This window comes from Canis lupus, chromosome 24 (genome assembly GCF_048164855.1).
Source record: "Canis lupus baileyi chromosome 24, mCanLup2.hap1, whole genome shotgun sequence".
Classification (NCBI taxonomy): Eukaryota; Metazoa; Chordata; class Mammalia; order Carnivora; family Canidae; genus Canis; species Canis lupus.
The window spans coordinates 44,186,176-44,213,658 of NC_132861.1; the positions used below are offsets into that span (position 1 = coordinate 44,186,176).

A 27,483-nucleotide genomic window follows, 5' to 3' on the forward strand; every position below is an offset into this window, starting at 1 on the left:
ACCGTGCAAGAAAGAAAGCCAATGACTATGGTATAGAGGATTGCCTACCAGCAAAACACACAATTCACTATCTTGGCAGCTATTATTGATTTATAAGCTTTAATAATGTTAAAGAGATACACAGGTAAATTAATTTTTGAAAAGCTTAATGATTTCAATAATGCAATATTAAAATACCTTCAGCATATCTCAAAAATAAATGCAGAACCAAGAGCGAAAGGCAAAATCCTCTCAGATTCTGGGAAATATTATTGGCAATGAATCACATGCTTAGCAACATACACATTGCTGTTTGCTTTTTGTGGTTTATAGACATCATATTGACCTTTGGCACCTGGAGAGAGAGGGAGTAATGGAAAAAATAACATTTGTTTACTGCCTGCCTATTGGTGTCGGGAGCTCAGGACTGTGAAAGCTCCATGATGTCAGAGACTTGGTGTGTTTTGGTTACTGTAGTATCTCCAACTCTTAGATCCATGCTGGTGGGCATACATGTGCAGGTTTGCCTTACTTTATCTGAAAGTACAGTGTTCCCATGAAACCTTTTTTTTTTTTTTAGATTTTATTTATTTATTTATTTATTTATTTATTTATTTATTTGAGATAGAGAGCACAAGCAGGGGGAGGAGCAGAGGGAGAGAGAGAGAGAAAGGATCTCAAGCAGACTCCACACTGAGCACAGAGCCTGATGTGAGGCTTGACCTTAAGGCCCTGAGATCATGACCTGAGCGGAAATCAAGAGTCGGACACATATCCGACTGAACCACCCAGGTGCCCCCGCCCCCCCCTTGAAACCTTTTGTAAGCCAAAATGGCATAAAGCAAAAAAGCAATTGCCATTAATTTATATGGAGAAATTTATGAATATTGCCAGACCCAAAAAATCACCTCCCATAGACTTTTCTGATACCAGAGGACACATCTTGCTAATGGATGCACAAAATAAACAGGGATAAAGCTCACAGATGCACTTCAAAACTCTGGCAGCCAAGAGCTGGGATCTGAGCACGGTCCTGGGGGAGCGGGCCTGCTCTTGCTGCTGGGGGTGCATGCTGCCTCTATGATGGCTCCCTGCAGAACAACTGCTGGATGCTATTCTTTTCTTTCTTTCTTTTTTTTTTTTTTTCAAAAACAAAAATCCTCTTTCTTTAAGTTAGTGGAAACAGGAACCAATATAGGTCTATTACAAAAGCGAAGTGGTGAAACAAGAACTTCCGAAAAGTGGATAATACCTGTCACTGGAAGTCGCTAACTGAGGGAATAAATGTCTATCTGTTGAGCCTGCCATGTTTGTTCTTGGCTATTTCATGCCAATGCAGAGAGCTCCAACCAAGCAGAATCGAATAACTTGTATTTTAACCAGTGCACTGTAATTTCATATAAATTCATTATTTAAGTGTATGTGAAAACTCATGTAAAATGTCGTTACATATAGTACTATTATAGTTAGTATTATTGTACAATCTTTTCCTGAAATCCTGAAATGCCTCTTTTGTCTATTTCTATCTGCAAATATATCTAGGACAAGGAAATGTGTCATTAAGCTCTGTCCTTTTTTTTTTTTGTCCTTTTTGTTATCGTCGTTACTGTGATGTTTCGATCACACACAGTTACTATTATTTAGATTACAAAATGAAAACAGCTTTATCACCATTCTTATGAACTACCTTCTGTTCAATACTACCTCCTTGAGTATTTATTTATCCTGCAGGTTTGAGGATTTGTTTCACCCAACCCTTGTTCGTGGGCAACCTGGTGTTTCAACATCGCAAGTAAACATGTGTGTGCACAATTTCTTTTAAGATGTGTTTTTAGACTTTAAGCAGTTCAGAAAAGGCCACGTTTCTATTAAAGGTGGCAGGTCTCTGGGTTAACGAAACCTATGAGTACTTAGAAGAACATCTGTAAATCAAAATTTTGGTCAGACCAAAATTGGGGAGGGAAGCTGGAGAATTTCCTTTTATAAAGAAAAAGGCAAGATCAAACTCAAAAAGCTAACTGCACTCAGAAAATGTTTAATTTTTCTGTCTTCAGAAATCACAGGATACACCTACAGAGGCTTTGTGATTTCATCCAGTTCCCATGTCACCTCCGAGAGCTGTTCTCAGATGATCAACAACCCACAGCTAATATTTACTAAGTGCTTGCTCTTGATGTCGAGTGACTGGTGCTCAGTAGACACTGGTTTCCTCCCTTCCTTCCTGGCTGCTTTGAAGAGAATAACAGAGGAGATCACCAAAGCTTCCCAGACCGGAGTGATTTTTTTAAATACCAAAGAAGTAAGGCCACAATTAGGGCAGAGGGGAAGGCATGTTTAAAGAGAGGAGGGCATGTTTATTGTGGGAGAGCAGGTCTGACCATTCGGGGAGGGTGTTGAGAACTATTCTGGAAGTATCCACTTCTTCCCATTGATGTTCTGCTGGTAGCCACAGAAATTATCTCTGAGCACTTTGAAATTATCTCTGAGGATTGTTTTCAGCTGATGGTCCTTTCCACTGGCGTTAGGTCAGATACTGGCCCCAACCCTGGCCGATACTGCCCAGCTGACTGTGAGCACCCAGGAAGGAAAGGCCCTCCTCCCTCTCAGAGAACTTTCCTTCTTCAGAAACTTCCAGGTGGAGGTTCTGGGGAGGGTATGGATGGACCCACAGGAGGCCTTTCTCAGCTACCTGGAGCTGAGGTGGTAGCTGAGGCTGCTTTTCTCTGCTAGATCAGTCTGCTGTGGCTGCCAAAACAGAATTCCACAGACAGAGTGGCTTAAACCACAGAGATTTATTTCCTCGCAGTTTTGGAGGCTGTGAGTCTGAGATCGAGGGGCTGGCAGGGTTGGTCTTCTCTGAGGTCTCTTCTCGGCTGGCCAATGATCGTCACCTCGCTGCCTCTTTACATGGTCTCTTCTCTGCTCACACGCATCTCTAGGGTCTGTGTGTGTCTTAATCTCCTTTTCTTGCAAGGATGCAAGGGCACCAGTCAGATGAAATTACAGCCCACCCTAATGGCCTCGTTCTAACTTAATTACCTCTTTAAAGACTCTGTCTCCAGATACAGTCACATTCTGAGGTTCTGCGGGCTAGAGCTTTGATGTATGAATTTTGGGGGGAGGGGGTATAATTCAGATCATAACACCTGGTAAGTCTTTTTTTTCTTTTTATTCACTTTTTAAAAGATTTTATTTATTTATTCATGAGACACACACACACATACAGAGGCAGAGACACAGGTAGAGGGAGAAGCAGGCTTCATGCAGATCTTGGGTCTCCAGGATCAGGCCCTGGGCTGCAGGCAGCGCTAAACCACTGAGCCACCCGAGTTGCCCCCCCTTTTTTCTTTTTAAAAAAAGTTCAGTTCGCCTGCACCAATATGGTCCTGTTAGGAAGAAACTCAGCAAACAACAATAACCAAATATCATCTCAGAAATCAGAAGAATTGGGTTTGAAGCCAGACTTCGCCATTGACCAGCAGCACCCTGAGAGGAAGTGTGGGGAGCCCGTCACAACCTTTAGGTATCATCTTTCCCTGATGTGGGGTACCTGGCCTGGTGGTTTAGTGGCCACGTCCTGCAGGTGGACTGCCTGGTCCAAGCTCCAGCATCACCATCGCCAGCTAGTGAACCCTGGCTGAGTTCCTTCCTACGTCTATCTCTCAAGTTTTCTTTTTGGAAAAATGTGAGTAATGACTGTGCCTCCTCCTGGGGCTTGGTGTGCTGACGGAAGAAGTCAGCTCCCACCAGAGCTGTTTCCTAGTGAGCAATTGGCATGAATTATCTACTGTTACATTTTGTCTGTGTCATTACCCTCTTCCCATCTTCCTTCCAGGCCTTTCCTTCACATTAGCATATATCCAATGTTCCCTTAGTTTTCTTTGGAAGTGGGGTGTCTGTTCAGGAATGGTTGCCCTCGGAGGTGAGAGAAGGGGGAGCTCCCCTAGCTCAGTGACCCAGGGCTCATGAGGAGGACAAGGTAGGTTGTGCCCCTCCGTGGAAGGACTCTGTTTCCCTCCACCCTGCTGCTGACTAGGACAAGGACACAAGGTGGGGAGGAAGAATGTGCTGCCACTCGTTCATTAGCTTCCTGGAGAAATGGCTCCAGGTACACGTGCTGTTTTGGGGCCACTAGCACCATCTTTTCATACCAATGTGAACATGAACAAAGACCAACCAAAGGAGAAAGACCAAGGCCATCTATGCAGAGTTTGCTAGAGCAAGGGAGTCAGCCTCACTTGTGTTTAAGCAGAGCCTCAGAGGCGGGCAGAGGAGTGGGTGAGCTTAGGGTAGAAATGGGGAAGCTTCATGTGTGCCCTGATGGGAGCCTGGGGCTGGGGGAAGCTGGAGACAGGCTAACCAGAAGTGGGGTGTCTATGTGACTATAATATAGGAGACATATTTGGCGCTCTCTGGTTGGCTCTAAGTTGAAAGTAGGGACATAAATTAGGGAAGCTGCTAATTATTAATCAAGTCCTGTTTGGGGCCCATTGTTAAGGAGGTTGTTGTTTGGCCTGGATGGTTTACAAGAGACAGCAGGCTGCTTTCCTGAGCTAGTTACTGTGGATGAGGGCTTGGTTTCCTGGCAGGTTGCTACAGGTTTTGGATCAGAGTTTAATTTGCGTGGATGGGTTGGCCATATCTGTTCGTTTATTCCGTTTCCCATCAAGGGTAGGTAGCATGTTGCACCTCAGGGGTTTGTTCTAAGCAGGGCTCTTAGGAAGGATGAAAGGAGTTGCTTCACTGATTTTGATATGTACCCATCCCACCCTTCCCACACATCTGCTTCCAGCGGGATTTTTGTAGGGAGTGGCGGAGGCTGGTTCTGATTTCATCAGGGCAGTTGTGGAACAAATGTGATTCTTAGCTCCAGGGTTTTATTTTGGAGCCGAAGTCAAGGGAACATTTTGGGCTGGAGGCAAATAGGTATTTCCATTTTAGAATTTCCAAAGAAAAAGGCTCTAGGAATTATCAATGAGGGGAGGTAATATGTATAGAAGAGGACTTATTATATGGCTTTTGTTGCTATGAGCTCTTGATAGGCAAATATACCTCTGAGAAGGAATATGAATTTGAAGATTGGGAGATTCTGTTTGGCTGCATGAGCCTGAATAAATTACTCATCTTCTGAGTTCTCATAAATAAATTAAAGGCAATAAAACTTGCCCTCATTGATTTTGCAGATTTGCAACTCTCTTGGAGATATTATGTCTACAAAAAGGATTCTTTTTTTTTTTTCTTAAAGATTTTATTTATTTATTTGAGAGAGAGAGGGAGAGAGAGCACAGAAGGAGAGGGAGAAGCAGACTCCTCCCCACTGAGCAGGGAGCCTGATGTGGGGCCCCATCACAGGACCCTGAGGTCATGACCTGAGCTCAAGGCAGACACTTAACCATTGAGCCACCCAGGTGCTCCTACAGAGATAATTTTAAGCCACTTGCTGTGGTAGTAGTGGGTTCACTGTGTACATTTCTCCTTTGCCAGGCTGCTTGCTCTGCAAAGCTCCTATCAAACACCACTGGGCAGGCAGGAGTGGGCATGTCATCTTGCCTCTTAACCTGTGGCATGTGCTGCTCCTAATTTTAATCATGCATGGCTCCTTTTTGCCTGCAAAGTGAATTTTAACCCTTGGAATGGAATTCAAGGCCCTTGAAATCTGGTCCTGGACTTTGTGTGTTCTTAGTCCTCTGAATAAGCCTTCAGGCCACCAGACTGGATCTGCTCATTATCCTCTGAAGTTCCTGGGTTTTGCCCCCACCTTGGCTCTTGCCATTCTCTGTTGCCTGCAATCTGTACCTCTCCTCATCTCTACCCACCTTACCCTTGACCCTGCTTTGCTCTAGTTTTCAACCTCGAAAGGCTGGATTTGAGTCTCACCTTTTCCAAGAAGCTTTCTCTCACAGACTCTGTGACTCTGTGACCCCTTCTATTCTGAGCACCCCCTCCCACCTCGCCCCGCCAGAGACACCCAACTTTCTTATTCATTTGGCAGATAAGTAAAATAATACATGATGGTTCTGGTGATTCTTACCTAATTATATCGCATTCTGCTTCTTCCACTGGGCAAGAGGCTTAGGTGTGTTAGTGCCTGTGTCTTACCACCTGGTAACCTCACCTCTTAGGATATGCATTGTATGTTTCAATGTGCAATGAAGAGTGGTAGAGTAGAGTAGAATGATGCAATAATGTGCCGCATCGATCAGTGTGTTAGACATATTAGAAAGCCCCAGAAACTAGTTCTTGCCTGGTCTCAACAATATAGTTCTCTGAAAGCACATCAGATCTGGAGGGAGAAGGGTTTACTATAGCTGCAGCTACAGTAATTCGGGGAGAGAAAAGAAGGTTGTAAAATTTTTTTTTCAAAGGAAGCACAATGAGAGTTACTCATGCTCTGTGTAGCGTTTCAAGTCTTAGAACATAGTGAGGTCAAGCCCCACTCCTTGCTGTTGGGAACATGCCGGTCAGATGAACCAGATAGGTGTGTAGGGGCTGTGCAGGTGGGGGGTATTCAGGTGCAGGGAAGTCCTGCAGAGCAGAAATGAGGAGTCCAGCAGGGAAGCTATAGACATGGCTGGGATTCTAGGCAGAATGGGGGATGGGGAGCAAGACTGAATAATAGGGGAGCATAGCCCATGAGCTAAGTCAGACCCAGCAACAGTGAGCTCAAGAGTGGGCATTGTTGGGAGTCCCAGGCAGACAGGGAGGCCATCACCATTGTAGCACCTGTCAACAGTAACCCCCTAATTCTGGGACTCAGAGGCTGGGTTTTAGGTCCTGGGAGGGGGCCTGGCAGGACAAGACAGGGCCTGTCCTAGATTGCTGGCAGTTGTATTTGAGGCTCAGCCGGGGGGAATAAGATGAGGATCTTCCGGATCAAGGGCAGGACCAATCTTGTCTCAAGGGAAAAAGCCCAGATGCTCCTGGCCCAAGTTAAGGGCTGGCTCTTGAAGATGATGTAGATAGAGAGCAAAGATGCAGAGCTTGCAATCCTGTATGGCTGTGATGTTAGGAACCAAGCACCAGAGAAGTGAAGTGGTATCCACAATCACATTCATCGCTGGTGGCAGACCTAGGCTTGAAGCCCAGTTCTTGTGACTCCCCCAGGCAGAGCAGGGTTCTAACTTACCAGAGTCTGCATGCCATCTTCACTGGGGCCCTCCATGTCTGTGACGGTGCTGTGAGGACAGTTGGAGGAGTGTGTTCTGGGGGTGAGCAATGAGAAGGCATTTAATGTGGGCAGATATGAGTTTTTCTGTTGATTATTGAAGGGTTCTGGTGTAAGATTTCAACCGAAAAATATGCAGCTAAAAGAAAGCATAATGACAAGTTTGACGATGACAATGACCATTCCCATTTCTATTCCTCTGGGGCTGAAGAGTAGAGAAATAAATGCCTCGAGTTTGACCACATGACAATGGCACAAAATCTATCTGAACAGTGGAAATTCTCCCCTGGGTGAGAACACATTATGGTGACAACACAATATGCTGGAGGAGAATGGATGCCTTTGGCAAGGGATTTCATAAGGAGCTGTGGTATCTCAGATTCTCGGCAATGGTGACATGCCCTTTAGGAAATCAAAATACTGTGCCTCTTCAGGGTCCTCTTCATATATTTTCAATGCTAGGGTCCTACATCTAAGAACATAAACCCCTTTAGGTTACCTCAAATAATCGATGAGTGTGTTATATTTTTAGAACCCAAGGACAGAAAATGTAGAGCATGTCAGTGGAATCAGGAATCCAGAAGCCCAGGCTGTTCTCTCTCTGTCTTGCAAGGGCTTTTGGAGCCTCGCAGGGACCTTGTGGTTCCCTCTGCTTTTCCCTTACCTCTCTTGGTCACTTTCTTCTACTCACCCGTGCTCCAACATGACTGGCAGGCCAATCACATGACATCACACTCAGACTCCATTCTCTGTGAGAATTCTTCAGTTAGATTTTTAAGAGGCAGATTGGTGGATTCAGCAGTGTCCAAATTATTCTCCATGAGTCAGATGTCTACCCTGGCTCCAATCAACTCTGATGAGGGAGGTGATGTGACATGTGGTGAGGAATTAAGTAGAGCCACAGTGGGGAGGTAGAGGTTGGCAACTTTACAGTAGACTTTTAGAGACAGAGGTCCTGAAATCTGGGGGATCCCCAGACTATGGCATGATGTGCTATTCACTCCTATGCATGCTTGAGAAGATTTTATTTATTTATTTAAGATTTTATTTATTTATTTAATAGAGAGAATGAGCAGAGGAAGGAGAAGCAGACTCTCTGCCGAGCAGGGAGCCTGATGTGGGGCTTGATCCTGACACTCCAGGATCATGACCTGGGCTGCAGGCAGACACCCAGGTGCCCTTGAGAAGATTTTATAAGGCTATTACACTATCTTACCATTTTAGTGGCCACAAGCCTCTCAGCTATCCTACGATCCCAGCATCTTCCTGGACATGCAGTCTTCCAGCTTAACAACAGAAACAGTGTTTCTACAAATGAGGTCCAGTTGACATTGGGGGCCAATGACATTGGCCAAAGAAGAACTCACAGCCTGCATTCATTTGACCTTGCATTTGACATGAACATCTTTGCAGTGGTTGAGAGAGTGGGCTCTGGAGTTGTACTCTGAAACCACATCCTAGTCCCTCTGCACAGTAACCATATGGCCCTGAGCAGGTTACTTAGCCTCTTTAAATCTGTTTCCCTATTTGTGAAAAGTGCACAATAAAACCACGTGGTGGAAAACAAAACATACCCCAGGGTTGGTGATGAATATGCTTTAAAAGCAGTTTTGATCCCTAGAAAGTAGTGGGTGTCACCTGTGATTGCTGTCATTTTGTTAATATCCCTGTCATGTCTTATGGACCCAAATGAATTCAGGCCTCTGCATCAATGGCTTCCCCATAGTCCTTATAGCTCTTGCCCTAACGTCTTCCCCAGATCTTTGTACTTGCTAAGTGTTAGCAAGTGCTTGGTGATTCATCAACAGAGTTTTACAATGTTGTGTTTTGTGGCTCCAAATTGAAAAAGTCCTCACAATCAAAGATGGAAGAGGATGCACAAAGAATAATTGAATAATTGACCCAATTTTGAGTAATTTGTTGAGTTCTGAGAGTACATGTTTCAAACCTTCCTTTTGGATCATTTGAGTATGTGCCCCTGTCTTGAAATAAAGTGAAGGCCCCAGATGATTTCTCCCATTTCCTTGATCCACATCAATGCTATCTAAAGTCCTCCTCTATAGAGAAAAATGTGCAATTTGTTTCTTGAAATTTATATAAGACCACAGAGCTGGAAAACCACACGGGAAGCTTTAAGATCACTGTTTCTTGTTCTTTAATCCTGCAGGAGCCAAGTTGCCCTGAAAGATCATGAACTTGTCATCTGAGCACTGCAACATATCAGATTGGCTGAGGCTGGAAGCAACAGTGAAGGCCTCTGTGTACATGGTTGCCTTCTTCTTTACCACATTTGTCACTGTCATCATCATCACGATAGTGTCCCAGAATTCAAAGCTGAAGAAAGAGGTCCGATACGTCCTCCTGTGCCATCATCTGCTGTGCATCTCCTCCTACTGTGGCCTGGGGGTGGTTTTCCAAGGGATGCGGGCTCTGCTGGCCAACAGCCCTGTGCTGATGTGCTGGGTGGTATTTGGGGTCCAGCTAAGTGTTGGAGAAGGGATCCTCTTCACACTGGCCTTGATGGCTGTCAACACTTACCTGGCCATTTGCTGGCCTTTGAAATCTCTGTCCTTTGTAGATTCAGTTAAGTATAGGATTCTGGCTGGGTCTTGGATAATTATTATATTCAAGAATGTTTGCTTATTCCTCATAGAGGGCACTACCTCCACTCAGGTGGCTGTCTTAAAATCTGAACCCCTTTGCCCTGTGATCTTGAATGGCTCTGCTGCCAGAGCCATTGGCATGGTTTTCCTTTTCTTTCTTCTGTTCATCATTCTTATAAGTTACTCTCTGATCTACCAAGAGGGAAAACGAGCTGGCCATTTTAATAGATCAAATATCAAGGCAAGGAAAACAGTCCTTATTCATTTAGTGCAGATGGGTTTACATGTAATACCAACCCTGGTATTCATAGGTTTGGGAAAGATGTGTGGGGTGTTTTTCTTTGCTTTAAATATGGTGCTTTTTGGAGTCTTTGCATTTGCCCAGTGTCTTAACCCTTTGATCTATGGGCTCTGGAATAGAGAGCTGCAGAGTAAATTGTACCATTGGATGTGCTGTCAGCTATAGTGTGGTCACATGATGAACAACAGAGAGCCAGTTTAACCCAAAACTCAGTCATTTTGATCAATAACTCTAGCCTTAATGGACCATCAGCTAGGCTTGAGGACTTGCTTTTTACTAAACCTAAAATTGGTGCCTTGGTTTGATGTTGAAAGTAATATGAATAAATCAGAGTAATTCACCTGGCTTGCAAACTTCGCTGCTGTGTACACTGAAATGGCCTCCATGAAATCATTTTATGTCTTTAATTCTAAACCCAGATCAATATTTTTGGTAGCATGTCCTACTGTGTTTCAGTAATGAGGCAGCTTTTGAGAATGCACTTGTTTTTAAAAACTGAGAAACAGTCCATGGTTGATATGAAGAGAAGTTTGGCTGTTCCCCTTATATTAATTAGGCATAGGCTTGGCTACATATAATAGCAAAACAGAAACAAAATAATAGTGATTTTTTTTTAAGGATTGAGATTTTTTTAAAATTTTTATTTATTTATGATAGAGAGAGAGAGAGAGAGAGAAGCAGAGACACAGGTAGAGGGAGAAGCAGGCTCCATGCACTGGGAGCCCAACGTGGGATTCGATCCCGGGTCTCCAGGATCGCGCCCTGGGCCAAAGGCAGGTGCTAAACCGCTGCGCCACCCAGGGATCCCGAGATTTTTTTTTTATATAAAAGAAATCTGGAGGGAAACAATCCAGTCCTATATGGTAGCTCTGTAGGCAACCGGTTCATTGTCCTCTACTCTGCCATGATTACTATACTACCTCATGACCCAAGGTGGCTGTCAGTGCTCCTGTCATCACATTCATACCCAAGCCAACAGGAAGGAGGGAGTGGCAAAGGAGGGTCTATACCTTCCTTCCAAAGACACTTTTTAGAAGTTACACAAAACACTTTTTCTTATATCTAATTGGCCAAAACTTAGTCATATGGCTATGCCTGGCTTTAAGAGAAAGTGGGAATAAATTTTAGCTGGGTACTAATGTCCCCAGATAAAAATTGGGGTTCTTAATATTAAGAAAGGAAGGAAGAATGGATATTAGGAGGTAAATTTCTTTCAGGGGCCACTTTCCTTTCAACCAAGTAAAGTAAAAAGAGAGACAATGGATGGGTTATAATCATCACAAAAATATACTCTGTCTTTCAATGTGATACTTGGAGTTAATTTTTCAAGATCCCAGAACACTTCAATTGTATTAACAGTTCTCAATGAGAATGGCATCAAGAAGAGCATTGAATTGGTTTTAACATGGGAATTAACTCATGATTTAAATCTAAGCCATTTCGAAGCAGTACAAAATAAAGTCTTTCAAGGGAGTTTACATATGAGATTTCTTTAGATGAAATGTCAACTTCTAAGTCAGTCAGGATTCAATTCTAGAAACAGGAATCATCACTCTAGGTATTTTAAACAGATGAGGCTTAATATGGGATTTTTAAAAAATATGGGATTTAGATGCTTACAAAGACACTGGCAGGGCTGGAGGAGTGGAAATCAGAAGTCGCTCCTTGTTAGTGTCAAGATCCCATTACAGCTGGGATCTGGTGGGCAAGCAGCTACTTCCACCATTGCAAACCAACCCCCCCCCCCCCCCCACCAGGCCTCTCTTAATGTAGTGAATTTGCAAAAGAAAGAGCAACTGGAAGATGGCCTCCTCTTCCTTCCATCTTCCAAATATCAAGTGATTGTCTCTAACTGGTGAAACATGTTTGGCATCCAGACCCTAAGAGCAAAGGAGTCTGGGAAATGTAGTCCCTAGTTTCACAGGAACAAGAAGTTATTCCAAAATGGGGGTGAAATGAGGATTGGAAGGGCCAATCCATGGGATCCACCATTCTGACCTTTAGTTTTATTTACAGGTGATAACAGCAACCAAAACAAAATAGTTGCTCATCTATTGAGCAACTATTATGCTCCTGACACTGTAAGCCATTTTATATACAGTATACCAAATCCTCACAACAGATATATAATGTAGATATTATTATTCCTGGTTTGCAAATGAGAAAAGCTGATGCTTAGAAAGGCCTTACAGGAGCTTAGGAGGTCAAGACCTTCCCTTTCAGAAAAGGGAAAGGTCCATTTACATGACTGAAGGTGATCATTTTATCACTGCTTGAGAGTTGGACCCATTGCTTAGGAAATCTGGGCTTCAGTTCTCTACTTTGCTTTGGGTATGGACACTTGCCTTGTGGTAAAGAGCCTCTTTTTCACCTATTGTTCTGATCATACTCTCTCATCCTTAGGCTCCACCACTTTGTTTTCAGATTCTAGTGGCTTCTGTATCATGTCTAGACTCCATTTTGGCTCCAAGTCCTTCTTGCCTCTTTGGGCATTCAGTCTGTCTTCTCTCTTCCTCCATCTTCAATTCTGAGATTTCAAAGCACGACCTTCTCTTTTGAAATATGCAAGTCTCTCTCCAGGGCAGAAGAGACTTCCAGGGCTGATTATCTTTGTGTCTTGGCACTTGACACAGTGCCTGTAGATGGCAGGCACTCCATAAATGATGTAATGGACTCACTGGTCAGTAAGACGTGCCCTTTTTACAAACTCCCCACCCCCCCCCCCAAAAAAAAACCCAACCTGTCTCTTTGTTTTTGTTGAAATATGAAACAATCTGAAAGCCAAGAGTAGAATCAAAACTCAAAAAAGCTACCAAAGTTAACTCAATTATAAGTCCTAGATCTAAAATACAGAATTCAATTTATTCTTAAAGCTTGTCCTTTTCTTCCCCTTTTTTGGGGGGGATGTTAATTTTTTTATTGAACTATAGTTAACCTACAATGTTGTTTATCTTTAGGTGTACAATATATTGATTTGACAATTCTATGCATTACTCAATGCTCACCATAAGTATAGTTACCATCTGTTCCCATACAACAATATTAAAACATTATTTACTATATTCCCTATGCTGTGCTTTTCATCTCTGTGTGTTATTTATTTTATAACTGGAAGTTTGTATCTTTCAATCCCCTTCACCTATTTCACCCATCCCCCTACCAACAAGCCCCTGTTTATTCTCTGTATTTAAGATTCTATTTGTTTTGTTTGTTGGTTTGCTGATTTGTTTTGTTTTTTTAGGTTCCACATATAAATAAAATCACATTAATCTTAAAGCTTTTAAAATTACTTTCTTATGTAAAAAGGTAACTTTTACTTATTAATTGTTAGAATGGTAGTTTTATATCTTTAAATGCAAATTATTATTTTTAAAATTAAAATAATTTTCTAATTAAAAGTGATACTTAGTGAAAAGCAAGTCCTCTTCCCTCTTTTTCTAGGTCTCCAGTTCTTGTCTAAGAGTCAACAACTGTTATTAGCTTCTTGTGTTTTCCTTAAGAGATGATCTACAAAGAGCAAATTATTAAAAATTTATAATGTCATTTTCATCTTGATATCCTGGTCTTGGATTGGAAAGTTGTTTAAACTGGTATTTAAAATAATTGTTGATACCATAAATGACATGAGCAATAATATTTCTCATGATGTCTAAATCCTTTGCACCCCTTAGAGAACCTTCAGCTTGGGCAAGATGTGGAAGGGAGACAGGAAGTGTTGGCTAAAGTCACTTGCAATTTGTTGAGAGTTCTTGTAAAGTGTTTCTTTCGTCTGTGGACATGGTGCAATGATATTGAATTTGAAGTCAGAAAGGGTAGAGGTCTGGAGGAAATGTTGAGGGAACAGACACTTTGCAAAGAGCTCTGAAAATAAGTAACTTAAGGAAAAATGTGAATTATCTCAAGATTCCTAAGTTCTGATGAACATTATATTTTACCATAACCATAGCTATATTATTACTGCATGAAACTATTTCTGCCTTATACCTAGATATGCTATATAAACATATATTGACTGAGAATGGACTTGGGAAACATCCTTAAAAGCAAGAACAGAAAAGTGGTTCATAACACACACCATAAGAAAATGTTGAAAGAATCCATGTTGCTGTTTAGAAGTTCAAGATTGTAAAATCAGCCACACTAATGAATTTTAAGCATATTTTTTTTCTCTGAGAAGGTCAAGGGCTATGGCTGGAACTTTGCTGATAGCCAAGCAAAGATACATAAGCAATGGGGAGAAGACTGCACATTTACCCCTGATGGAGGAGGGAAAAGGATACCAGAATGTTCTTATGAGCCAAGAGGAAGCCAAAGACCTGACCTTGGGGTTGTTGGAAAAGACCTGTCTTTGAAAGTTTCTTGCCAAAGGAAAGGGACCATCAGCGAAAAGAGACTGGAAGATACCACTGGGTACAGAGACTAAAGATGGGATGAAGAGCACCTGCTCAGAGACAAAAATTGCCCAAGGGCCCAGAAGAGGTAACTTTGAGGATTCCACAAAGTACTATTGAAGAGAAAGAATCATCACTGGGAAACTTCCCCATCAAGAAGATGCAAACATCATCCTATTCTTGGATTGGATGGTCTTTGGTAAGGATGGCCTCTCCTGCCCCTTTTATCTCCTCCCAGCTTCTACCTTTAGTAACCCTGCTGGCATCACAGGCCACCTGGATGCATGGGAGAAGCTGACTAGAAAAACCTTAATTCCCCTTTGAAATGTAGCAAAACACATCCACAGTTTCCAGGGATTAGGGCATTTTGGTGGGAGTAGCGGATGTTATTCTGCTTACCACATTTGCTAAAATGAGATTGTTCTTTGGAGCTGAAAAAGACCAAAGGGCTTTTTACTATTTAAAAATGAGTAAGCCGGGGATCCCTGGGTGGCTCAGTGGTTTGGCGCCTGCCTTTGGCCCAGGGCGCGATCCTGGAGTCCAGGGATTGAGTCCCGCATAGGGCTCCCGGCATGGAGCCTGCTTCTCCCTCTGCCTGTGTCTCTGCCTCTCTCTCTCTCTCTCTCTGTCTATCATAAATAAATAAATAAATTTAAAAAAATAATAAAAATGAGTAAGCCAATCTACAGTGAAAGCACACCTCACACGCATTTGGATGGCTACTATTGAAAACACAGAAAATAACAAGGGTTAGCAAGGGTGTAGAGACATCATAGCCCTTGGGCACTGTTGGTGGTTGTTAAATGGTGCAAACACAACAGAAAACAGAGGGAAATGTCCTCAAAAAATGAAAAAGTGGAACCACTGGATTGATCTGGAAATTTCACTGGATCCCACGCTTTTGAAAGCAGGGTCTAGAAATGTTTGCACAGCCATGGTCATGGCACTATTCACAATAGCCAAGAAGCGGGAGCAATCCAAACGGCCGTCGATGGATGAGTAGGTAAATAAAATGTCATCCATCCATATATTGGAATATCATTCAGCCTTCAAAGGGAGGGAAATCCTGTCACACACTATAATATGAATGCACCTTGAGGACACTGTACTAAGCGAAATAAGTCACAAAAAGACAAATGCTGTTTGATTCTACTTATGTGACGTATCTAAAGTAGTCAAATTCATAGAAAAACGGAGTAAAGTAGTGATTAGTGGGGGAGCTGGGGCTGGGAAGAGGGGGAACATGGGAGTTGTTTAATGGGTATAAAGTTTGAAATGAACTTTTTTTTTCAGATGAAAAAGTTCTGGAGATCTGTTTTTATAGCAGTGTGAATATACTTGATGTTACCAAACTGGGCACTTAAAAATGGTTCAGATGGTAAATTTAATGTTATGTGGGTTTTACCTATGATGAAAAAAAAAAGACTGATAGACAAAAGTATGAGATGTAAGACCTCACTCAAGTTTTCGTGTAAGGGGGGGTGGGGGGGCAAAGGTTTGATCCACAGATGTGGTATGAATGGGCCTGGGGAAAAAGAATTAAGTTGTTTCCTGCTCTGGTTCTATCCTGTCCTGCTATTGCAATGTGATAGTTACCGGTTCCCTCTAAACAAGGCCAGTGTTCATTATTAAGGATTTGTTAAAGCAAATTTTAAAGGAAATTTCATCTCTAACTATGACATATACACATTATTTAAGACTAAGTGTGTGTGTATGTGTGTGTGTGTGTGTATGGAGAGAAATTTATATTTCTCTCTATACACATGTACAATTATAGGACCATTCTTGGGTAATCGAGTCTGGTATATTTGAATGAATTAAGTTCATATTGAGCCTAGCAGTATGATTATACCTATAGTTTATGTTGCATTAGCGTTTTTTATAATCCAGAAATACTGCTCAATTGTTTGTACTATTGACTGGGTGTTTTTATCTCCTTAAAATTCCTCTGTTGAAACCTAACCCCCAATATGTGGCATTTGGAGGTGGGGCCTTGGCAGGTGCTTAGGTCATGAGGGTGAAGGCCTCGTGAATGGGATTAATGCCCTTATAAAAGGGACCCCAGGAAGCTCCTTTGCCACTTCTGCTGTGTGAAGTCACGGCAAAAAGACTATGACCTAGAAAAGACCTCACCCAATCATGCTGGCACCCTGATTTCAGAGGTCCAGCCTCCAGATCTGTGAGCAGTAACTTTCTGTTGTTAAGAAGCCTCCCAGCCTGTGCTATCTTGTTCCAGCAGCCCGAACAGGGTAAGACACTTAGCTTCAAAAGTCACACAGCACAAACTCTGCAACATTGCCTGTGTTACCACTGAGTCACCTAGTCTAGTCCCTTGAAAGGGAAGGGGAATTAGACTCCACCGTTTGGAAGTGACAATGTCAACGAGTTTGTAGATATATTTAAAAAACACCATGTCACATGATTGGTTTTGCCAACAAAAAGCAAAACATGTCACTTCTGGAGGAAAACCCTTTAGAGCTGGGGCGTGATCGCCCACATTCTTGTCCCTTGCCAATATGGAGGGGACATGTTTTTATATGGAGGAGCAAAGCTGAGCCATTGCATGGGGGACAGCTTCCCTAGAAGGTAGCCCTGGCCTTCCGGGGACCTAGTATGAGTGATAAATAAACCTGTGTTGTTTTTGAGCCACTGAGATTTTAGAATTGTTACCGCATCATAACGCAGCCTATTCTGACTAATATTCTCCAGCATCCAAATTTTAAAAATGGATTATTTCAGGACAATCCTGCTGATTATAGTGGGTGATTAAAAAAGATAGGTTTGCATTACCAATGCTCCCGACAATACAGAACAGGGGTTGGCAAACTATGGCTGCAAACCAAATCTGGCCCACTGTCTGCTATTGCATAGCTTGTAAATAAGAATGGTTTTTGTATTTTTGAAGTTGGGAACAAAACAAAAGGAGAAGAATATATCATGACATGTGAAGGTTAGATGGCATTCAAATTCCTGTGTCCATGAAGATTTTTTGGACCACACCCATGCCCATTGATTTAAGTACCTCCGATGGCTGCTTCTTGTCATAGCAGCGTCACATAGGTGCATGACCCCCCCAAAAGCCCAAATTATTTACTATATGGCCCTCTGCAGAAAACGTTTGCTAACCTGGGCCTAGAAAGACAGTTCGGCAAAACACAGAATTTGATGACTTTGATTTGAAACGTGGTTCCAGAAAAACTGGACTGAAGAGATTTAAGAAACACCTTCACCAACTAATTTTCTTTGCCATCCACGTATTTTTGGTTCATAGGCAATATCGAGTAAAAAAAAATATCCAAGTTTCAAAGCTTCTAGAATAAGTACACAGTGCAATTCCTAAGAAGCGAGAAATAATTGTGACATAGTTTAATTTGTAACTACCCCCCTCTCCTCCCCGCCCCTTACAATCTGTGTGTCTTAGACTCAATGCAATGTGGTAGTGGAAAAGATAAAAAAGTGAAAGAAAAAAAAAAGTGAAAGAATTCTCTGGAAGTCTTTGAAGGGCTCATTATGATAGCAGGCTGACTCAGCAGCTCTTTGTTGCATTTACTCCACCGCTGGCAGTCGGCCGAAGACACATGATACAGCGGGCTGTGACTTCTTACCGTTGCTTCAGTATCTCCGTAGAGCATTAAGATTGAGTGCAGGGCGTTTTCTGAATTTCCCTGAGTTGTGTGCCAGATCTGGACCCATAACCTGCAGCAGGAAGGCCCTAGGGCAGGTGCTGTTCCAGCCTCGTGAGAAGTGCTCATCTCCACACCGAGGGTAACAGCTGCCAGAGGTCTGCGAGGAGTGTTCACTTGTTTTCTGTGGTCTCTGCTGTCAGCACTTCTGAGGATGGCAGCCGATGTGCCCTTACTTTAGAGAATTCAACTGTTGGCTTTCTGGTAAAATACATGGAAACTGAAGATCTAAGATGGGATAGGCTGTGCTCTTTTTTTTTCTTTTTAAATCCTCACCCACTCTGGAGATGAACAAGAGGAAAGAAAGCAGGCAATTCATTCTAAATCATTATCCTGAGTTGTAGGGATCATACAGACACTAGAGCCTTCTTCTGGGTATTGTGCGTTTAAATGGGTCTTCCACTATAGAGGTCTTGGCAGAAAAAGTCTAGAAAATATCCATTGCTGTCACAAGAGTAAGTAATGAGAATGATCAAATTTGGGGGACCATGTGGACCAAGTGGGATCAAAATGCAGGAGGCGGTGTATCTGGCTTTGGGTGGAGATAGGGGTCAGGCTGCTTGACAGCATAGCTCTTTTGAAGCCAGGTTTATTGAGGCATAATTTACATACAGTAAAATTCATCTCTTTTATTTTTTATTTATTTATTTTTAAATGGATATTTAGTCTTTTTTTTTTAATTTTCTTTTACTTACTCATGAGAGATACAGAGCAAGAGAGAGAGAGAGGCAGAGACACAGGCAGAGGGAGAAGCAGGCTCCATGCAGGACTCGATCCCGGGTCTCCAGGATCACGCCATGGGCTGCAGGTGGCGCTAAACCGCTGCACCACTGGGGCTGCCCCAAATTCATCCCTTTTAGATGTAGATCCAATGAGACTTGAGGACCCTAGAGAGCACTTGATACCAGTGCAATCAAAACAGAGAACGGTTTCTGCACCCTAGGAAATTCCTCCCAGCCCACACGCCCAGTCCAGGGCAACTATCAATTTGTGTTTTGTTCCTCTCATTTTTCCTTCTCTAGGTGGTCATGCAACTGGCATCATATAAATGAAATTATACCATTATCAGCTATTATGGACTGGATTGTGCTTTTGTTTCAAATACGTATATTGAAATCCTAGCCCCGAGTACCTTAGAATATGACCATACTTGGAGATAGGGCCTCTAATGAGATAATTAAGGTTAAATGAGGTCATATGAGGGGGCCCTAACCCAAAATGACTGGGGCCTTTATAAGAAGACACAACAGAAATCTCTCTCCACACACACAGGAAAGACCATATAAAGACACACCTAGAAGGTGGCTGCCAGCAGGCCAGGAGGAGAGCTCTCCCCAGAAACCAACCCTGCTGACACCTTGATTTTAGACTTCCAGCCTCTAGAACTGTGTGAAAATAAATTTCTGTTGTCAAGACCACCCAGGCTGTCATATCTGGTTACAGCCACCCTGGAAGACTAACGCACCAGCCTTTGGAGTCTATTCTTCAGTTAGTAGAATGCTCTTGGGATTCATCCGTGTTGTTGTGTGTGTCGATATTTGTTATTCTTTATCGCCGAGGAGTATCCCATTGTATGAATGTACCACAATGGCTATGAATATCCATGTATTTATGTGGACATGTTTTCATTTCAATACCTATGAGGGAATTGCTGGACCAAATGATAAGTGTATGTTGAGTTTTAGAAAAACTGCCAAACTGTTTTCCAATGCAGCCGTACCCCTTTGCGTTCCCATCAGTCATGGGTGTAGTTTCTAGTGGTTCCGCATCCTTGTCTACTCTTGGTATTGTCAGTCTTTTAAATTGTAGCCATGACGGCAGATGTGTGATGCTATCTCGCCGGGGCTTTAATTTACCTTTCCCTGATGGCCAGTGATGTTAGGCATCTTTTCTTGTGCTTAATTTGCGATTTATCTACCTTCTTGGATAAAGCATCTATTCAAATTTTCTGCCCTCCCCACTTAAAAAAAACCTGGGTGTTTTGTCCTTTTAATTACTGAGTTGTAAGATTTCTTTGTATATTCTGGATTCAAGTCCTTCATCAGATCCGTGTTTTGTAAAAATTTTCTTGAGGTCTTGGCTTGTTTGTTGTTGTAATTTTCCTAAAAGTATCTTTCAAAGAACAGAAGGTTTTCATTGTGATGTTCAATTCATACATTTTTTTCTTTTATGGTTTGTGTATTTTTTTAAATTAAGATTTTATGCATTTATTTGAGAGAAAGAGAGAGAGTATGAGAAGGGGAGGGGTAGAGGAGCCGGAGAGCGGACATCATGCTGAGCAGGGAGCCCGACATGGGGTCTACCCCCAGGACCCTAAGATCATGACCTGAGCCAAAGGCAAATGCTTAACCAACCGAGCCACCCAGATACCCTTGATTCATGTTTTTTATGTCCTACCTGAAATCTTTGTCTAACTCCAAGATCTCTATTAGTTTTCTATTACTGCTGTAACAAATTATTACGAATTAAGTGGCATAAGACAACACGAATTTCTTATCTCACAGTTCTCTAGATCAGAAGTGTGGTTTCCTTATCTGGTTTCTCTGTTCTGGGTTTCACAAGGCCAAATCCAAGGTGGTGGCTGGCTGGGCTCTTGCTGAGAGGCTCAGGAAAAATCCATTTCCTTGGAAGAATCCAAATTCATTGAAGTTGTTGGTAAAATCCAGTTCCTTGAGGTTGTAAGACTGGGGTCCCCATTTCCTGGCTGGTGTCAGCTAGGGCTGCTCTTAGCTACTAGAGGGCCCCTCTCTGATACTCACACATGAGTGCCTAACTCTGAGACCCAGTGAAAGCACGTGGAATCCTTCTCATAGTTAGCATCTCTAATTTTCCCTTCTGCTTCAGCTGGAGAAACTTTTCTGCTTTTAAGGGATCTTGTGATTAGATTAGGCTCACTTGGATACTCTCCCTATTTTAAAGTCTGTAACCTTAATTACATCTGCAAAGTCCCTATGCCATATAACTTAACATATCACAGATTCTAGGTTTAGGGAATGGACATCTTTGGGAAGTCATCCTGCTGACCACAGATTCAAATATTTTTTTCCCATATTTCTTCTGGAAGCTTTACTGTGCTACCCATTACAGTTTGGTCTGTGATCCATTTTAAGTTAATTTTTTAATTTTTAATTTTTTAATTTTTTTAAGTTAATTTTTGTATGTGTTATGAGATTATGAGGTTGCGTTCCCTTTTTTCCTTTTTATTTATTTTTTTGCATGTGGCTATCCAATTGTTCTAAAAACCATTTGCTGTACGAGTTAGGGTTTTTATTCCTATCGTGATGAAAAATTATGATTTTTATAGTTTCAGAAGAAACAGAACCATGATTCATGTTAACGGATTTCATGAACAGTCCTATAATATTTCTGGCATTTACAAAAAATATTTTTCTCTGGAAATTTTTAGGAGTGGAGGCATATGGAACCCCATTCCCCTTCTCACCTTCTACACAGACTCAGCATTCCAGATGGCCATGGAATCCATGGCTTAGTGGGCTTAGGGGTGCTCTACAATTCTGAACTGAAGGAAGCCATAAAAAGACTCCTAATTTCCTCTTCTTGCTTCTTGAGGCTGAGGTAGGCATTTCCTTGGGAGCAGCTAAGAAGAAGACATATTGAGGAGTGGCAACAATCCCTGACCGGACTGTAAAGGTCAGAAATTGGGAGATTGGGAAGAGTGAGTCAATTCCAGGCTGCCCGCAATGCAGGGGTAGGAGATTTGGAGGTGGGGCCCAGATAGGACTGGGATGTGACTGGTACACAGGCAAGGAATAAGCTAAAAGGTGGAATGTCACACGGATCACAGCACATGCCACTTAAAATGGGAATTTGCCCATCTCGAGGCCACATCCCCCACCTGTCTCTCTCTCAGTGGTATTGGTGCCTGAAGAGATCCATTAAAAGCCTGGGACCTACTGTAAAGTATCCAGCTTGGCACATAGACTGGTCTTGTCTTTGAAATCAAAGCACAGGCACAGCTCAGTAGATGCAGTGAAGAGTTTTGAAACCTTAATCCATTTCTTTCTCAAGTAAAAGTGGGAGTTGCAGCGGCTAAGCTTACTGAGTTTAAAGTCTCTTGTTCTATCTTCAGAATCTGTGGGCAAAACAGCCTGAGACAACCGTCTGGAAACTGGGGTCAGAACTGAAGGTGGCATCGGTGGCTGGGGACCTGAGGTGGCCTGAGATTTTTGTCTGTGGCAGAAAGAACTGGCAAGTCTCTCAGTGATGACGTGTTTCGTGAGGTACCTGGCTGGGCCTGCCCATCTGTCACCCTCTGGGAAACTTTTTTGCAGGGAAAGTCTTGGGGCAAAACCAGTTTGCCACAAGAAGGTTTGGCCTGGGTGCTCAGGAGTGAGATCCCCCCACTAACGAACGAGGAGGGGGGTCAGGGAGGCAGGATGCTGCTCAGGGAAGCTCTGGAACCCACAGGCCGGCTGGCTCAGGCTAACTGGGAGGATAGAGTCATTTGTTCATTCTACCAATATTTCCGAGGCACTTCTAAGCCTGACAGGGGTATAGTGGCCAACAAAGTAGACAAAAAAATTTGTCCTCCGGGAGCTTACGTCATAGTGGCAAGGGACAGACATGGAACATAATAAACAAATCACAGCATGTGTTGGAACATGTTCAATGGGGCACCGCAGGGAAATAAAGGAAGCAGGTCAGGGGAAGTGAGAGGGCCAGGTGAGGGCGGGGGTACAGGGGTAGGGGCAAGTCAGGGTAAACTTCCCCAAGAAGGAGAGATTTGAGCAAAAAGCCTTCAGGATGAGAGAGTGAACCACAGGCATTTCTAGGGGGAAGAAGTTTCCAGGCACAGGGAACTACTGCTGGTAAGGCCTGGAGCTGGGGTCCCTGGTGCTCCGGGAACAGTGATGGGGAGGAGTGAGGTGCAGAGGACCCAGCAAAGGGGAGAGGGATCGAGGAGGATCCACCAGGCGGGACTCTGGGCTTTCACCTCGAGGGTGCAGTCAGTAGGATCCGACGGTTCTAACAGGCACAGTCGGGCTGCGGTGCAGGGAATGGGTCTGGGATGGGGTTGGGGGGCCGTTGGGATGGGGGTTGCAAGGTAGGAGTGGGGACACTGGGGAAGCTACTGCAGAACCCGGGTGATGGTGTTTTTCCAGCCGAGGTGAGGACGCGCAGCACCTTCTACATCTCTGCCGCCCGAAAGGCAGAGCCAGCAGCTCGTGGGCCAGCCCTTGGGAAGGCTGTGGCCTCTTGGCAGGAATGTCACTGAGCCTGGACCGTGGGCTAGATGAGGAATTTCTCCCCCAGGTTGCTGGGGGAAGGGGTGGCGTGGGGCCGGGGGGCCGGGAAGTTACCTCCCTGTGAGTATGTTCGAGAAAAGCATTCAGAAAGTGGTTTCCCATGATGACAGGTGCATCCAGGAAAACGAAGACCAAGAGGTGGCCGGTCTCAGGAGGTCCAGCCTCGCAGCTTCCCCGCCTCCTCGTCGTCTACCTCTGCAGGCACGGAGCCTCTCCGGGCTGGGGCTGGGGCTGGGGGCACGTTCCCTTGGGGATCCCCCCACCTGACCCTAGTCACGTGCTGGGTTCTGGCCCCCCGATGGGGCTGGGCCTCTGTGAGGCATCCAGGTCGAAGCGCGAGGGCCTCAGCTCCGTGGATCACCGACGGGCGGTGAACAACACCCTGGACACACGGGTCAAGGGCCAGGGGCACCCGCTAGGGTCAGGCCGTGGCGATGAGTTCGCTCTATCGAGTGGCCACTGTGTGTGTGCCCGGCACTCGGATCAAATGACACCTCTTCCCCGCTAAGGAGTCACAGTGGCTAATTTGGGGTCCGGCGCCTCCCGTGATCTGCTAGGCCAGGAGAGTTTTATGGACTCCGGGGTGAGGCCAGGTGCTCTTTGGGCAGAAACAGAGCCCAGCCCGGGCCTAGGGGTTCTCAGGAAACGCCATCTGGGAAATAACCACGTGAAACAGTTAAATGGCAAGAGGGTAGGTGGCTGGGCCGCGCCGGCTAACTAGGCCTCGGACGCTTTCCCGGGGGTCAGGAGGGGGCGTCGGAAGGAAAGGACTATTTCCGTGTAAGGTGTGTTTTAATTTTAGGTAGTTTGGGACAGAGGCTGGGGCCTCGGGGAGACGCCCGTGACCCCCGCACATATTCTCTGCCCCTCCTGCCTTGGGTGTGGCCGCCCTTCTGGTCACCCCCACTGCCCTGCACCCCCTGAGAAGCCTGGACCGTGGGAACTTGATCCCTCCAGCACTGAGGGGAAAGGGGGGGGCCGGACACGGGGCACGGCCCCAGCCCCCTGCCCGCTTCCCGTCTCCACCTCCTCTCGACGGTGGGTGACAGTGGGTGACCGCAGCGCCTCTTTCAAGATGAGGCTGCTTCAGAGCCTTCTTGGGGCCTCTGCTCTTCCGCTCTGGGCCCCTCCTGCCTTCACTTCCTGCTTTTCCCTGCAGCCATTGCAACAAAGCATTTCTTTTTCTTTCTCTCTTTTTTTTTTTTTTTTAAGATTTTATTTCCTTATTCATGAGAGACACACAGAGAGAGGCAGAGACCCAGGCAGAGGGAGAAGCAGGCTCCCTGCGGGGACTCGAGCCCAGGACCCCGGGATCATGACCTGAGCTGGATGCTCAACCCCTGAGCCCCCCCGGGCGGCCCACAACGCAGCGTTTCTACCCAGGACCTGGCATTATTCTGGATTCCTTGTTCTTCACAACTGCCCGCAGCCCAGACACAACAGGGCTGTGCGACAGGCACCTCAGGGTGATTTCACATTCAAAGATGATGCCAGACCAGTGTCCAAGCAAAGCTTCAAAACGAATGTAGGCATCTCAGGTCTCTCAAGATTGACCCCCCAGCAAAGCACCTAAAAGCTGATCTCCACTGGCCCTTCTCTCCCAGGCCCTGGGGACAGCTGCGAAGTGACAACCTGGGTCCCCTCACCTGCTTGCCCCCCTGCCTCCACCCCTCGGGGGGGTTGGCCTGGAGCCCTCTGCTGCTTTTCCTCCCAGCTCTCCCCACCCTCCACTCCCAACTGCTTTCTCCTCCTGGTTTCATTTTTCCTTCTGGAAACAAACACCTTCTTTCCTTTCTTACTCTTGTTTCTGAAAGCTGGTTCTATTTGAATAGATGTTTAAATAAACTAGAGCACATTAAACACCCCGAACAAAAACAACCAGGAAGTCAAGCAAACCACAAATGTGTCCTGTCTCACCCGCAGGCCCAGGGCTGCTCTTGCTATTAAGTTGCAGGCTTGAGGCACTAGTTAGATTTGCTTCCTTTGTCAGAAGATAAAAGTGTATCTTATCAAAGGGCAGTGGGTGTCAGTCTTCATTGTGGCAAAAAAGTGTCACCTCCCAAACTTGGGAAACTTGTTAAATACACCACTTTCTGGGCATCCGGCCTAGAGTCCTAGAGATTCCCATCTGGGGCCAAGGAACCTGGGATTTGCATTTTAACAAGCTTCCCGGGGATTCTGAAGCCACGGGGCCAAGTACCATGTCAGCAGGAAGGGGCCACACGCACAGCCATCTCCAAGGGCTCTTTTCTTTCTTTCTTTCTTTCTTTCTTTCTTTCTTTCTTTCTTTCTTTCTTTCTTTCTTCTTTCTTTCTTTTCTTTCTTTCTTTTTAAAATATTTTATTTATTTACTCATGAGAGACCCAGAGAGATAGAGGGGCAGAGACATAGGCAGATCCGAGGGCTCCTTTCTGATGCTCCATCATGTCAGATACTTTCCTGGGACCAAAGACCCCTCTTGTGGTGCAGCTTCCCCACCTGCTCCTGGTCCTGCTTCCCACAGAGCAGGTCACGTGGGCATACTCACAAATGGAAGATTCCAGAATCCAGGTCCGAGGATGCTGTTGGCCATCTCCGGGCTGGGCCTACCACCAGACCCGACTGTTGTCATGAAAAATAGACGACATAGCCCGCTTTCCGGCCTGCACTCCTAGGGTGCCTCCGCTGTTAACCTACACTAGCAGTGAGCCTTTAAACTGGCGATTAGAACACAAGGGAGCTTAAAAAAAAAAAAAAAAAGAACACAAGGGAGCTCTCTTTTGTTACCTTGAGGAAATCTGCAGTCCCTGCAGGTCCCGAGTGCCTCCCACCCTCACGGCTGGGCCCGGAGCCTGGCCTGGGACAGTAGGAAAAGCTTCTCTTTGTATCAGCTCTGCCCAAGCATTCCAAAGAGCTCAGAACCGGGGCCACAGGGTCCAGGCGAACCACTCTGGGGAGCCGGGAAGAGATGGTTTTGCTACCACGCTCTGGCTATGCACAGAAACCAGGTGTGCTCCAGGTGTGGAAGGAGCGAATCTACCCTCTGGCCTCTGCCCGCAGAAACTCAGGCTGCATTGGTATTGGTGGGTGCGGAGGGGTGGCCTGACTACCCCTGCCCCGCGTTAGGACCAGTCCCCTGCCTTACTTCTTAGGTGGAGGTGCCTCTCACAGGGCGAACCCCTACCCTCCGGACCAGTATGTGCTAGAGCATCTCTGGCGCTTCCTGGTGAGTAGTCACAGTGCCCATTAGCCCACATGCCCCCCTTTCTCTGGCTGCCAAAACCCTCCTGGCTGAGGGTCAAAAGACCAGGTGTTCCCACTCCCAGGGCACTTTTGTGGGCGCATAGATCAGTTCAGAACCTAGTCCATGGGGTCAGCAGGGTCAGCCCCTGTGTCTGGGCCTTGCCAGCTGGGCATGGCTGCGGGCCTGGGTCTAAACCCACAACCCCAGCGCCCGGCTATCTGCCTCAGGGCTGCAGAGTCTAGGCTGGAAGCCTTACTGCGGCCCATGGGAAATATGGACATCTTTGCCTCATCTCGCTTCTGAGCCTCTACAGCATTTATTTATTTATTTATTTATTTATTTATTTATTTATTTATTTATCTATCTATCTCTTTAAAAGATTTTATTGATTTATTCATGTTTATTCATGAGAGACACACACAAAGAGGGAGAGAGGCACAGACACAGGCAGAGGGAGAAGCAGGCTCCATGCAAGGAGCCCGATGTGGGACTCGAACCCAGGTCTCCAGGATCACGCCCTGGGCTGAAGGTGGTGCTAAACTGCTGAGCCACCCAGGGATCCCCCTCTACGGCATTTAGTGTGCCAAACTGTCACTCCACCCTGAACAGATTCTGTCCCAGGACGACGGGATGAGTGAGTTCTGGTGTCAGCTGACTTGCTGGACCTGCAGCCACTGCTTCTTGTGGACACTCAGGTCTCGTGTCCCAGGCCTGGGTCACTGTCCTCACTGCTGAGTCCCTGCTTGAGGCCTCGTGCAAACTTCAGGCAAATTGGCCTCCTTGTCGCATCTGGATCAACGGAGGAGAGGGTTTCCCAAGGGGTGTCACCCACTCTAAGCAATCAGATGCCAATGGCTGCTCATGGGGGGAG

General features: G+C 44.9%; 1 long non-coding RNA gene across 8 annotated transcripts in view; it reads left to right on the top strand.

Moving 5' to 3' along the window:
- Nucleotides 1–27,483, top strand: part of LOC140616146 (uncharacterized) — a 59,116-nt gene that overhangs the window by 13,244 nt on the left and 18,389 nt on the right. For 3 of the 8 annotated variants that reach the window (XR_012016668.1, XR_012016670.1, XR_012016673.1), the window contains exons 2-5: nucleotides 9,312–9,490; nucleotides 14,037–14,638; nucleotides 22,213–22,363; nucleotides 23,500–23,590. This is a non-coding gene — a long non-coding RNA (uncharacterized lncRNA). Of the gene's footprint in view, nucleotides 1–2,033; nucleotides 2,279–9,311; nucleotides 9,491–14,036; nucleotides 14,639–17,651; nucleotides 18,433–22,212; nucleotides 22,364–22,835; nucleotides 22,952–23,499; nucleotides 23,591–27,483 lie in introns of those variants that run through there. The other 5 variants (XR_012016669.1, XR_012016671.1, XR_012016674.1 and 2 more) reach the window with 4 other exon arrangements.